Consider the following 12,012-nt stretch of genomic DNA (forward strand, 5'->3'; position numbering starts at 1 on the left):
GTATTTGAGAGGGTCTAGCTTTGAGATTAGCCAAGTTGTATGGTACAACATGTATTGTCTCAACCTTCGTGTTGTCCAAAGCAAAGCACAGCATAGCTTCTCAATTAGCGGATACCTTATTTTACACTCAGTGAATTTTTTACTGAGGTAATACATCGCTCTTTCTTTTCTCCCAGTCTCATCGTGTTGGCCGAGCACACACCCTATCGAACTATCAAATACTGTTAAGTACAGTATCAATGGTTTACCAGGGCTTGGGGTGTTAGCACTGGGGGACTGGACAAATATTGTTTAACCTTTTCAAAGGTTTTTTGGCATTCATCATCCCATACCCCAGGATTATGCTTTTTAAGAAGACGGAATATGGGGTCACACTTCTCAGTCAGTTGCGAAATAAATCGTGCGATATAGTTTAGTCTCCCTAGGAAACCTCAGACTTTTTTCTGAGTTCGTGGCGGTGGCAGCTCCTGAATAGCCTTGACTTTATCAGGGTTGACTTCTATTCCTTTCTCACTGACTACGAAGCCGAGTAACTTTTCAGACTTAGCTCCGAAGGTGCATTTTGACGGATTGAGCTTTAATTGGAATTTCCTCAACCTCAGGAACAATTTTCTCAACACTCGTACATGCTCCTCTTCAGTTCGGGATTTTACAATCATGTCGTCAACGTAGACCTCAATTTCCTTGTGCATCATGTCATGGAACAAGGTTACCATGGCTCTTTGGTATGTGGCTTCTACATTTTTTAACCCGAAGGGCATCACCTTGTAGCAAAACGTTCCCCATAAAGTTATGAATGTAGTTTTTTCCATATCCTCAGGATGCATCTTAATCTGATTGTACCCGGAGAACCCATCCATAAAGGAGAACAGTGAATAGCCTGCCGTTTTATCCACTAGAGTGTCTATGTGAGGCAATGGAAAGTTATCCTTTGGGCTGGCCTTATTTAAATCTCTGTAATCTACGCACATCTGTACTTTCCCATCTTTCTTAGGGATAGGGACGATGTTGGCCACCCATTCTGAATAATTGACCACTTGTAGGAATCCAGCATTAAACTACTTCTTGACTTCTTCCTTTATTTTCATTTCTACATCGGGTCTCATCCTTTGGAGCTTCTGCTGAACTGGCTTGCACTCCTTTTTTGTAGGGACACGGTGTACTGCGATATCGGTACTTAAACCAGGCATATCCTGATATGACCATGCAAAGACATCATTGAATTCTTGCAATAGCTCAATAAGGTTCTGTTTTGTTTTCTCGTTAATGCAAGTGCCAATTTTAACTTCCCTCCCCTTTTCCAGGGCCACAATCTGAGTAGTCTCTTTGTGTGGCAGGATCTGCTCCTCTTCTCGCTCCACCATCCTTAAAAAATCGGGAGATAAACCACAATCCTCGTCCTCTTCAAAATCCTGAAGTCTCTCAAAGCACATGTCTCACTTGAAAGGAAATTCTGGGCTCGTATCAGCATTACTCATGATGTTGACATCCGGGGGCCTATTATGAGTATAAGAGAATACCCAAAGAAAACGAAATGAATAATTCCTTTGTATGTTATGATTGTGTATGAAATGAAAAGGAAGAAAAAATAATTACTCGAACTGATATATGATAATGCATTTTTTATTGAAAATAATAATGTTTAAACATGAGCCTATTTCACAAAGGATTCTTATTGTCCCTAGGCTGACAACAAGTGGGTTTTAAATATTACCCTGTGTTAGCTCTAAAGATTACAGGAATTTCTTCCACAGTCCAGTTATTCAAAACACTCCTAGGCTCATACGGGCAAATGCCCGATAAATTCCTTTCCATTGCTTCCTCTTCAAACATGGCGTTGATGTTCCAAATTCCTATCACATCCTCAACCATTCCTTCTTTTATCCTCTCCGATGCAGAATGAATAAACCCTCCAGATACAAATGTTTGGAAAATGTGGGGGAAGCTCATCGGTTCCCACCTGACTTCTGTCCCACTCAATCTTGCTCTCCACTGTTCCTGGCTTCTGTCCCACTCAATCTTGCTCTTCTTCTTCACTTGACTTGCATCTAGCCTGAATCCCAAACCGAAGCGATCCCACTTGCCAACCAAGACTGGCACTCTAACTTGTCCACGGAGGTGCCTCCAGAGTCCTTTGCCAGGTAACGCCCCTTTCTCAACTGTCAGCTGCAGGCTCATTTTCGTAGCCCCTGACATCTTAGGTATCGGAATCCTGCTTCCTTCAGCTATAAACATGGCATTTACAAACTCTAACGATTGAAATGAACATTCAACCGCTTCATTGTCATTCTCTACGTAGGGTACATCACTGGTAACTGACCCTCAGTAACCATTTTTAGCTTCTGGTGCAGCGAGGATGGCATTGCCCCAGCTGAGTGAATCCAAGGTCTTCCTAATAGATAGTTATAGGAAGGCTTAATATCCATCACGAGGAAATCTACCTCGTACGCGTTTGGGCCAATCTGAAGAGGTACCTCTATCCTTCCCATTACTTTTCTTTTTGTGCCATCAAATGCTCTTAATATGTTCTCACACGTCTTCTTATGAGAATTGTCTATAGGTAAACGGTTTAATGTAGCCCAAGGCAACATATTCAATGCGGACCCATTATCAACTAGTACTCCGGGTAGTGTATACCCCTTGTAACGTGTAGTGATATGCAGAGCCTTAGTAGACCCCCTACCCCCTGATGGTAACTCATCATCGCTGAAAGAGATGAAATTGTCAGCACTTATGTTGCTGACAAGACGATCCAGTTTGTTAACCGAAATGTCATCCGCAACATAGGTTTCGTTCAACACTTTCATCAATGCGTTGCGGTGGACCTCCGAATTTAACAGCAGAGCCAATATCGATACGCGATCCAGTTATTGGTGTAGTTGTTCCACAACACTATACTCGCTGTGTCTTAGGAACTTCAAGAACTCTTTGGCTTCATTTTCCATTACTGGCTCATTAACCAGTGGTTCTAATCTCTCTACTTCTTGCTTGAGCATGACGGGTTTCCTTTTTGCTGGTTCGGCTTCTGTGTTTGGCGTGTTAATCGAAACCTCCTTCTCTGCAACTGTTATACTACAATTATAATTCCAAGGCACTCTATAACTATCTTTATAAGGGGAAACTGTTGGCTTCTAGATTATAACTCTTGGTGTAACTCTTGCTTCTACTTTACTAACTCTGGGCTTTGAAATAATTATTACTGGACGGCTGGCTCTGCAGCCTTCTTCACTCGACTCTCCTCCTAGAGAGCATACATCCTCCTCTTCGACAGACTTGAAGAATTCCAATTCCTTATTATCCATTGACCCTGTACTAGGGCCCTGAACTCAATACAATTCTGGATCTCGTGATCTTTCTCATTATGGAATTCACAGTAGTTCCGTGTATCTTGGATTTTATCCCTCAACTCCTGCGGGACTAAACCTCTCTTCTGCATTTCCTTCCAAACTAGCTTCAATGGGGTTCTCACCTCCGCGATATTTAGCTTGACTTTCCTCTCCATATTCTCAATTATCGTGTTTACCCTTTTATCAGTATGACTGGGCAACGGATTTTCCGTACCAGGTGTATCATCGAATTTTACAACACCTGCTTTGATAAGCCTTTCTACACACCTTTTGAACGAGGTACAGTTTTCTATCGAGTGCCCCGTAATCCCCGCGTGGTATTCGCACTGAGCATTTGCATCATACCATTTAGGGTATGGGGGTTGTAACGGTTCTAAGTGGAAAGGGGCCACTACGTGTGTATCAAATAACTTTTTGTAGAGCTCCCTATACGTCACTGGTATGGGAGTGAATTGGAACCTCTCTGTATTCTGCCTTGTGTTAGGCTCTCGCCTTGGTGCGGCCTGTTGGCCTATAACTATCGTTCTCAATTGGTTAATCGTGACAGGTTTTGAATACCCTGAGCTCACATTACCTACCTCATTTTCTCTTTTCTTTGGGGTTGACCTTCTTGTGCTTTCCCCCGTTTCTATCTTCCCACATCTTATCGCATTTTCTATTATTTCGCCTAACATCACTATGTCTGCGAAACTCTTAGTTGCGCTTCTCAGCATATGATTGATGAAAGGTGCCTTCAATGTATTGATAAACAGCATGGTCGTTTCTTTTTCCAGCAGTGGTGGTTGAACCTGTGTGGCAACTTCCCTCCACCTCTAGGCGTACTTCCTAAAACTTTCACCCGATTTCTTCTCCATGTTTTGTAACGTGATCCTGTCAGGTGCGATATCCGTTACATGGCCATATTGCTTCATGAAGACTTGAGCTAAGTCTTTCCACGATTTGATTTGGGTACAACTTAACTGATTGTACCATTTCGCCGCAGCCCCAATCAAACTATCTTGAAAACAGTGAATCAACAGCTGATCATTGTTGACATACCCCGTCATTCTCCGGCAGAACATTGTAATGTGAGCCTTCGGGCAGCTGGTTCCATTATACCTTTCAAATTCTGGCATCTTGAATTTCGGAGGGAGTACTAAGTCCAGTACCAAACTCAATTCCTTAGCATCAACCCCGCAATAATAATCTGTACCTTCTAATACCTTGAACCTCTCCTCTAACCACTTGCAACGGTCTTCGAACTGTTTTGGGAGCTCAGCCCTTGCTTTTTTCTTTTCTTTAACATCGTCAAGGTCGGGGACAGTTGGTTTTGCCAAATTTTCTCCCGGTTTAGAACTTGAGCCTGTTGGGAGATTCCCTAGTGCTGAAGTACCAGATTGATACTGAGGTCTAATATTAACAGTCACCTTAGGTGGTTGGGCACTTGCTGGGGCAAATCTAGGAGGATATGTGGAGTCTTCATTGTCGTCCCCACTATCACCCATAGGGCCTTTTCCTTTGTCAGACCCCCCTTCAACAGCTGTGTTAGCTGGCTCATCATGTTGTTCTGTGACTCCAGCATGTTTTTTGGGACTCTAGTATTTGATCCTTCATCTCCTGCTGGATCCTAGCCAGCTGTTCTTGCATCCGAGCTTGCAGTTGCTCCTGTATTTGTTCTAATTTCTTTAACCTCTAATCCATATCCCTTGTTTTCCTCCGTGTATAGTAGCGATGTTCCAGGGTAACTAGATAAATTATCACTAATTAATAGGGTTCTTTTGTGTAACTTAATACATATGATGTGATGTGATGTAAATGTATGAAATGAATGCAAAACTAAGAAGGCGTCAATTCTGATTCAATTTCTTTTAAAAGAACTTTATTAGAAAACAGAAAACTTTACATAAAACGGGTTATATATACGGCCTAGCCCTTATGCCCAAAGTTTTAACTCTCTCGAGAAGCCCAGCTAGCTCTCGACCTCGATCTAACTCTAATTCATACTTTACACTCAACACAGCTTGAACTGCTAGAGTTTGCAAATGCTCCGCTACCTCTCGAATCTGAGCCACGGCCTCACCCATGATGTGATCTCTGTCCCTGACCTGGTCCTGAGATCTATGTAGCAGCTCTTTCCAAAGCTCATTATCTGACTCAAGAAGTTGATTTTGATGTTCACGATTCTGAAGTACGGTCTCAAGTTCTTCTATCTTCCTTCTCAAATCCTCGATCCTATTTAAGCTTACCTTTAGCTCTACTGCAGAGTTGCGACTACGAGATTGATGAAGCGCCATCTCTAACTCCTCTACTCGAGCTCTTAACATTTCTTTTTCATTTTGGCTTTCAACTAAACTCTTTTTTAAGACGCTCTCTCATGCACAAGTATCATGAAATCTTTTTTCCCATTGTTCGGCTTTAGACCTTTCCTCTTGGACCTCTTTTCGCCATTGCTCTGACGTCTTTCCTAGTCCAGCATTTCTCATTGACTTATGTATCTGCCGATAATCGGTCTTCAAAGCGTCCAAGTCCTCCTCAACTTTTCTTTTCCCCTTTTGCAGTTTCTCAGCCTCGAGTTTCTGAACGTCGATATCTAACCTTAGATGCATCTTCTCTTCCTCTAACTATTCTATCTTCTTTCCTAACTCTGAATTTCTCCTTTTAAAGTCTTGTTTTATAATTTCCAGCTCGGAAAGAATTACTCGTAAGTGTTCTTCCATTGATTGGACGCCTTCTAGACTTGGCCTCAGAATATTATCATTGATCCTCTTACTCAACCACCTACTGTACTCAGGAGTCGTCATTGGGCATCCAGTCAACTTCTTCATTTGGTGTGTCTGTTTCCAAGCATCGGTGATTTCTCGAACTCTCTTCTTATAATTATCCCCTTTATACAAAAATTCACTATGAGCTAACCCATGTGTCGCAAGTACAAACTGCTCTAAATCATACTGCCTTAACACCAGCAAAGGGGCATACCCAACAGCTCCCCAAACTCCAAGCAGAGGTACCCAATCAAAATTTCCGCACCGGTAGAGGACTTCATCAGGAACCATCCAATGGGCCTTCCATCCCATATATTTTTCTTGAAGATTTTGGAGAATTGTTATCCACCTTTCTTCTGATATGTCGTCCCTCATGGGCGTAGCTGCTATCTCTTTCAAAGGGGAATAATTTTCAAAAAAAAAAATCGATTCGGCCTTCTTTGAACTTTCCAGAAGTGGCCATAGAACCAAACCAATAATAATTGCACGCATCCCACGAATCTTCCTTCACCTGCCCTTCGACACACATTTAAAGATCTGAATGTCTCTGCTAGAATTGTTGGTACTGGTGTAGCCCGTTTGGCAAGCTGATCAAATAAATCAGTGACTACTTCGTCGATATGTCGTAACGCTTTGGGAACGATCACTAACCTATAAATACTCAAGGCGAAAATGTCAACCTTCTTTTTTGCATCTGGATGTGCCAGGATGAAGTCTCTCAAGTTCACCCAAGGAATGTATTTCCCCTCACCTTTTTATTGAATTCGGGCTGTAACCCACTGCTCACTCATCCCAGTGACGTTCATTAGCTTCTTTACAAAACTTGGTACATTGGGGACCTTAACATACACTCTGTCCGTTTGAAACCTTGGACAACGTAACAGGGCTGAATACTCCTCCACGGTTGGCACCAAGTCCACTTTCCCGAAGGTGAAACAACTATATGCGGGGTTCCAGAACTGAGTCATAGCTCGAAATAAGTACTTGTCTACCTTAATGTCGAGCAGGTAAGGTAGATCACCGTAGTTGTAGTAGAACAATTTCTTGGTCTCGTCATTCCAGCGGGCCCATATATCCCTCAATTCTTGGAGCTCATTCTGTGTCACACTAATACGTGTGAAGTCCCACAACTCCGACGCATACCCCTCGGCCAGGCTATCCCCTTTCTCGAGCTGAGCATTCTCTGACCATGCACGGACAATCGCGTTATCCCCCACTTTATCAAGAAGTCCGCTCTCCATGACAAGCTCTCTAACTTAGTAATCGAACAGGTATTGTCACCTTCCTAGATATGAAATGACATGCAATCATGGCAAAAATAAAACACATTAAGTTAGTATCAAATAGTAAAAATCAAAGCAAGCAAGAAATAATCAAAAACCTATTTGGGTAATCACTAGAATTTGGCATGGCTCTACTTAGAGTAGGTTCCTAAAGGTTACTATATGCGGTTCAGTTCTAAGGAAAGGGTACCTGAACCAGCAGATTCCTTGATCCTTACCCATTATAGGCTCATATGGATATAGTTCAGTTCAGGGGGATACATTTCCCTATGGCCATGCGGAGGTGAAAACCTCACGAAACCATAGGTACGGATGTATCCCGGAGGTGATCCACTAGCCCATGCGGAGGTGAAAACCTCACGAAGGCATAGCTTCTCACTACCACTTAAGGGTACGACCACAACGGACATGCAGTATGATGCAGGAATAACATAAGAGAAAATAAAAATGATACTAACAAATGTGACGGAAGAAAAAATAATTTCAAAACACAATTTCCATTTTCGACAAAAGGACAAAAATTAATCAATTTTACGGCTTGACTCTCTGTTAAGGTCCCCAGCGGAGTCGCCAAGCTGTCGAAACCATTTTTAATTTTAAAACGTGGATTGACTTTAAAAACATGGATGGAGTCGCCACCAATTCTTTTTGAGGTGTAATTGGGTCACCTTATAAAGCATTTTGGTCTACGAATGTTAAGAAAACAGGTTCGGGAATCAATTACGTACGAGAAAGGATTAGCACCCTCGTAACGCCCAAAATCGGTACCAAATTGATTAATAATGTCCTTATTGTTGAAAATTTTAAGAGATTTTAAAATATAATTCTTTTAGAAAATATTTGAACAGTTCATTTTGGGGTATTAAGGCTTATTTGTTCCAGAAGGACAAAATGTCACGCCCAACACGTTAGGATGCAACATTTTAACCCTCAAGACCCAAATAGTCCCTTAATTTTCCGAAACCTGAGACTAGAAGGATATTTAAACATTTAGATGACCGAAAAAGCCACAACCCAGCACGTTAGGGCACGACTCTTTCGGACTTCCAAATGCGAAATATTGCCTTGTTTTATAAGACTTTCGAAAACGATCTAAAGTCAATTAAAAAATGTATTTATTTAATTTATTTTTGAAAAAAACGAAAAAACTAAGAACTGGCTTAAGTGAGTTTAAATTTGAGTCGTTATACCATATAAGGAAACAGGTATGCCATTGTGAAATATATAACAATAATCTAATGCAACAATATAATACGACTAAATCATAACAGATCGAGAAGATATGCATATAAAGTAAAAGGCATAATTTAAATTGAACATATATGCAAAATAACATAAGAAAATATTTTGAAGACCGAGGTATACTTTAAAATGGGATTTAAAAGAAACAAATGTATGAATAAAATATAATATATATATATATATATATATATATATATATATAAAAGAATATGGACAGCAAGCAATATGAAATCAATAATAATATATAGTGAGGAGTAATAAATAATAATAATTTAGTATAAAATAACTGATAAAAAAATGGTGTATATAAAAACAATATGATAAGTCCATTAAAGAATATATTTGAAGGAAAAAACTTTTAGAGGAAAAACGATATATATATATATAAGTTATAAGTAATAAAAAAAGGTAGTAAATAGTAAAAATAATGAAGAAAATAAGAAGTATAATAAACTATATTTAAAATTATGAGCCTAAAAAAACTAAATAGTATAAAAATGCTTATTAGTAGAAAACAATAATATAACAAATAATATAATAAATATGATGAAGATTTATACATAAAATAATTAACTTTGCTAAAAAAAACTATAATAAGCATGTAATATAAAATGATATAATAATGTAAAACATAACTCAAATTGATTAAATTAAATGAAAATAAATAAAAATAATGAAAATAATATAATAAGCATAATAAATAATAGTGTAAAAAATAATACAATAAATAATAGGAAACTAATTTAAAAATGATAGTAAAAAAAGTAATAATAGATTAATAATAATACCAAAAAAATTTGTGATAAAAGTGTCTAAAATAAACAAAATAGGGCTGAATTGGAATCACAACGGAAGTTTTGGGGTAAAACATAAATAAAAGGGGAAAGGAGGATCTCATTGGAGTGCACGTGGAACAAGGGGGTTTAAAAATGTAATTTACCCAAATTCTTGAACCTAGCATTTAATATGGACCAAATTAAAAGCTGCACAAAATTGCTGGGTGAAATTCAAAAACAAAAGTGAAGCAGATTTGGACAGTAAGAAAATGCACGGGGACTTAGTGCGCAAATTGACCCTTTAAGGGCAAAATGCATGGGCCCCACCACTTTAAAAGCTATTGAATGGCATCTGCCATTTATAAGAACCCATTTTATTTTTTATTTCTAGTGTTTTTCAAAAAAGAAGCAGAATGCTTCTTCTTCCTTGCTCCCTCTCCATTTTTGCTAGGAGTTCAACCTAGCTTGCGTCACCCTGGAAGATCATCGGTGCCACGCACCTCTACCCCATCGCCGGTTCACGGATCAAGACTGGGTAAGCCCTCCTTTCTTTCTTTTTACTTAAAATCAGTCTATAAACAAAAAAGGAAAAAAAATACGAATCAAAAAAGTTACAGGAAGAAGAATGAAAAATCACCTTTCAATCCTGAGACTAGAATTTTGATTTACTTCCGATCTTTTCTCTATAATTTCTGCTAGTGTACTTATATAATGAGCAAAAAAAAAGAGCCCCGTTTACAATGTTTAAAATGGCTTTTATAGCCTAGAAAAACAAATAAACTCTTCTATTGGTTGCTATATGTTTGCTTCCTGTTACAGGTGTTATTGTGGATATCTTGGAAGCACAAGGCATGACAAAGAGGGACTGCTGGTAGCGCACGTCTCGGAGGTGCAGTGGATGGTGGAGGCATGTGGGGATGGGGTATTTGGGGTGAATTTTGTTTTGGTTTTGGGCTGTTTTGGGTTATAGGATTGGGCTAGTGGTTAATGGGTTTGATTAGTGGGCTAGGCAAAGAAAATTGGTCCAACACTACTGAGACTTCAATTCAAATAAAACATTAATTGATATATAACACTTGGTTATTTTCATCAAGTTAGTAAATGTATTTGAAAATTAACTTATAATAAAGTGAATTACCTTTTTTGAATTTTTTGTTCAAATTACTTTCTACGAGGATTTAGATAATGATAGTTCATTCTAAGTATTTTATTTATTCAACTATTATTTCTTTCCCTTAATGTTGGGAAAACTATTAAATCAAATATTAATCACAAATACTGTCGTAATTGAATCTCCAATTCATTTAAAACATCTAATAATATATATATTCTAAACTTTTTTTGAATACTCATTTTGTGGATTGTGGTGAAGCAAATTGAACATATATCACACATTCATAAATTCTAAAATGGGTTGTATTTAATTTCTGACCAAAAGTAAATTGCAATGACACGTACTTTTTCACTCAATTCAATTTGATTGAATGTTCACTCCTATATTGATGTGCTAAAAAGATAAATGAACCTTTTAAATTTTAATAATACAATGTTTTTAACACATCTAACCTAGAGCTATTAATGCATTAGGTACAATGTTTTTTTAAATTTTATCACACATTTTAAGTAGGAATACTTTTGATGTAGAACTAGTGAATAATAACATAACACGTTATTAGGTAAAATGGAAAATAGTATAAGACTTATAAATATATAATAACTTTATTTAAGCATAATTAAATATTAATTATAAATTTTTCTCAAGTTTTTGATTTCAAGTGTAGAGTTTATGGTATAGGATTTAGGTTTATTTCAAGTTTGAGTTTAATGTTTGAATTTAAGATTTATTGTTTATATCAAGTTTTCGATTTCAAGTTTAGATTTTATGTTTAAATAAAATTATTAATATTTATTTCTAAGTCATTCATTATATTATATTTCATCATTGATGAGGTGTTATGTTATTATTTAATAACGATGCATGAAATTCATAAATTGTTAATGCATTAAATATTCCCCTTTTAAATATGTATCACGTTAGATTTGAACGGATACTTAAATGCTTAAATCTAATATATCTATTCTATAACAAAATTTTCTTACATATATGATTAGTTTTAGTTCTAGAGTACCAATTGCCATGTGAGACCAATGAAATGTTGATAATTGTTAGTTTAGCAATACTTCTAATAAGTACTTTTGGAGCAAAAATCATTTTTGAAAAAAAAGTTCAAATTTTCCGTTTTTGTGCTTGACCAGTTTTTGACATTTGAAAATTATTTTTTTTGCTCAAAAGCAATTTATATTTCAAAAGTGCTTTTTGTCTCAAAAGTATTACTAAACAAGAAAATTATTTTATACTTTATTAGGATTTTAGTAAGAGATTCCAAACAATGTCAATGACCTAATTTGCGCAAATATGCAAGCAAGAATTATGAAATCACAGTAAATATGTTTTAAAAATTAAAATCCAATTTAAGAAATAATTGCAATTGGAACTTTATTTTCCATAAATTAAAACCAAATGTGAATTTTTAAAATAATTTTGACTATTGAATTCAATTCTATCAATTTCTTTTGGAATTTAATTTAATAGTATCAATTAAAGAGATATAACAAATGGAAA

At 37.3% G+C, this 12,012-nt stretch overlaps 1 long non-coding RNA gene across 1 annotated transcript; it reads left to right on the forward strand.

Annotated features, from left to right (window-relative positions):
• The first annotated feature begins 9,763 nt into the window (after positions 1-9,763).
• On the forward strand, positions 9,764-10,537 carry LOC108463520 (uncharacterized). The gene is made up of 2 exons (XR_001868084.2): positions 9,764-9,924; positions 10,209-10,537. It is a non-coding gene; the product is annotated as an uncharacterized LOC108463520 (long non-coding RNA).
• The last annotated feature ends 1,475 nt before the right edge of the window (positions 10,538-12,012 follow it).

This window comes from Gossypium arboreum, chromosome 13, assembly GCF_025698485.1.
Source record: "Gossypium arboreum isolate Shixiya-1 chromosome 13, ASM2569848v2, whole genome shotgun sequence".
Taxonomy (NCBI): Eukaryota; Viridiplantae; Streptophyta; class Magnoliopsida; order Malvales; family Malvaceae; genus Gossypium; species Gossypium arboreum.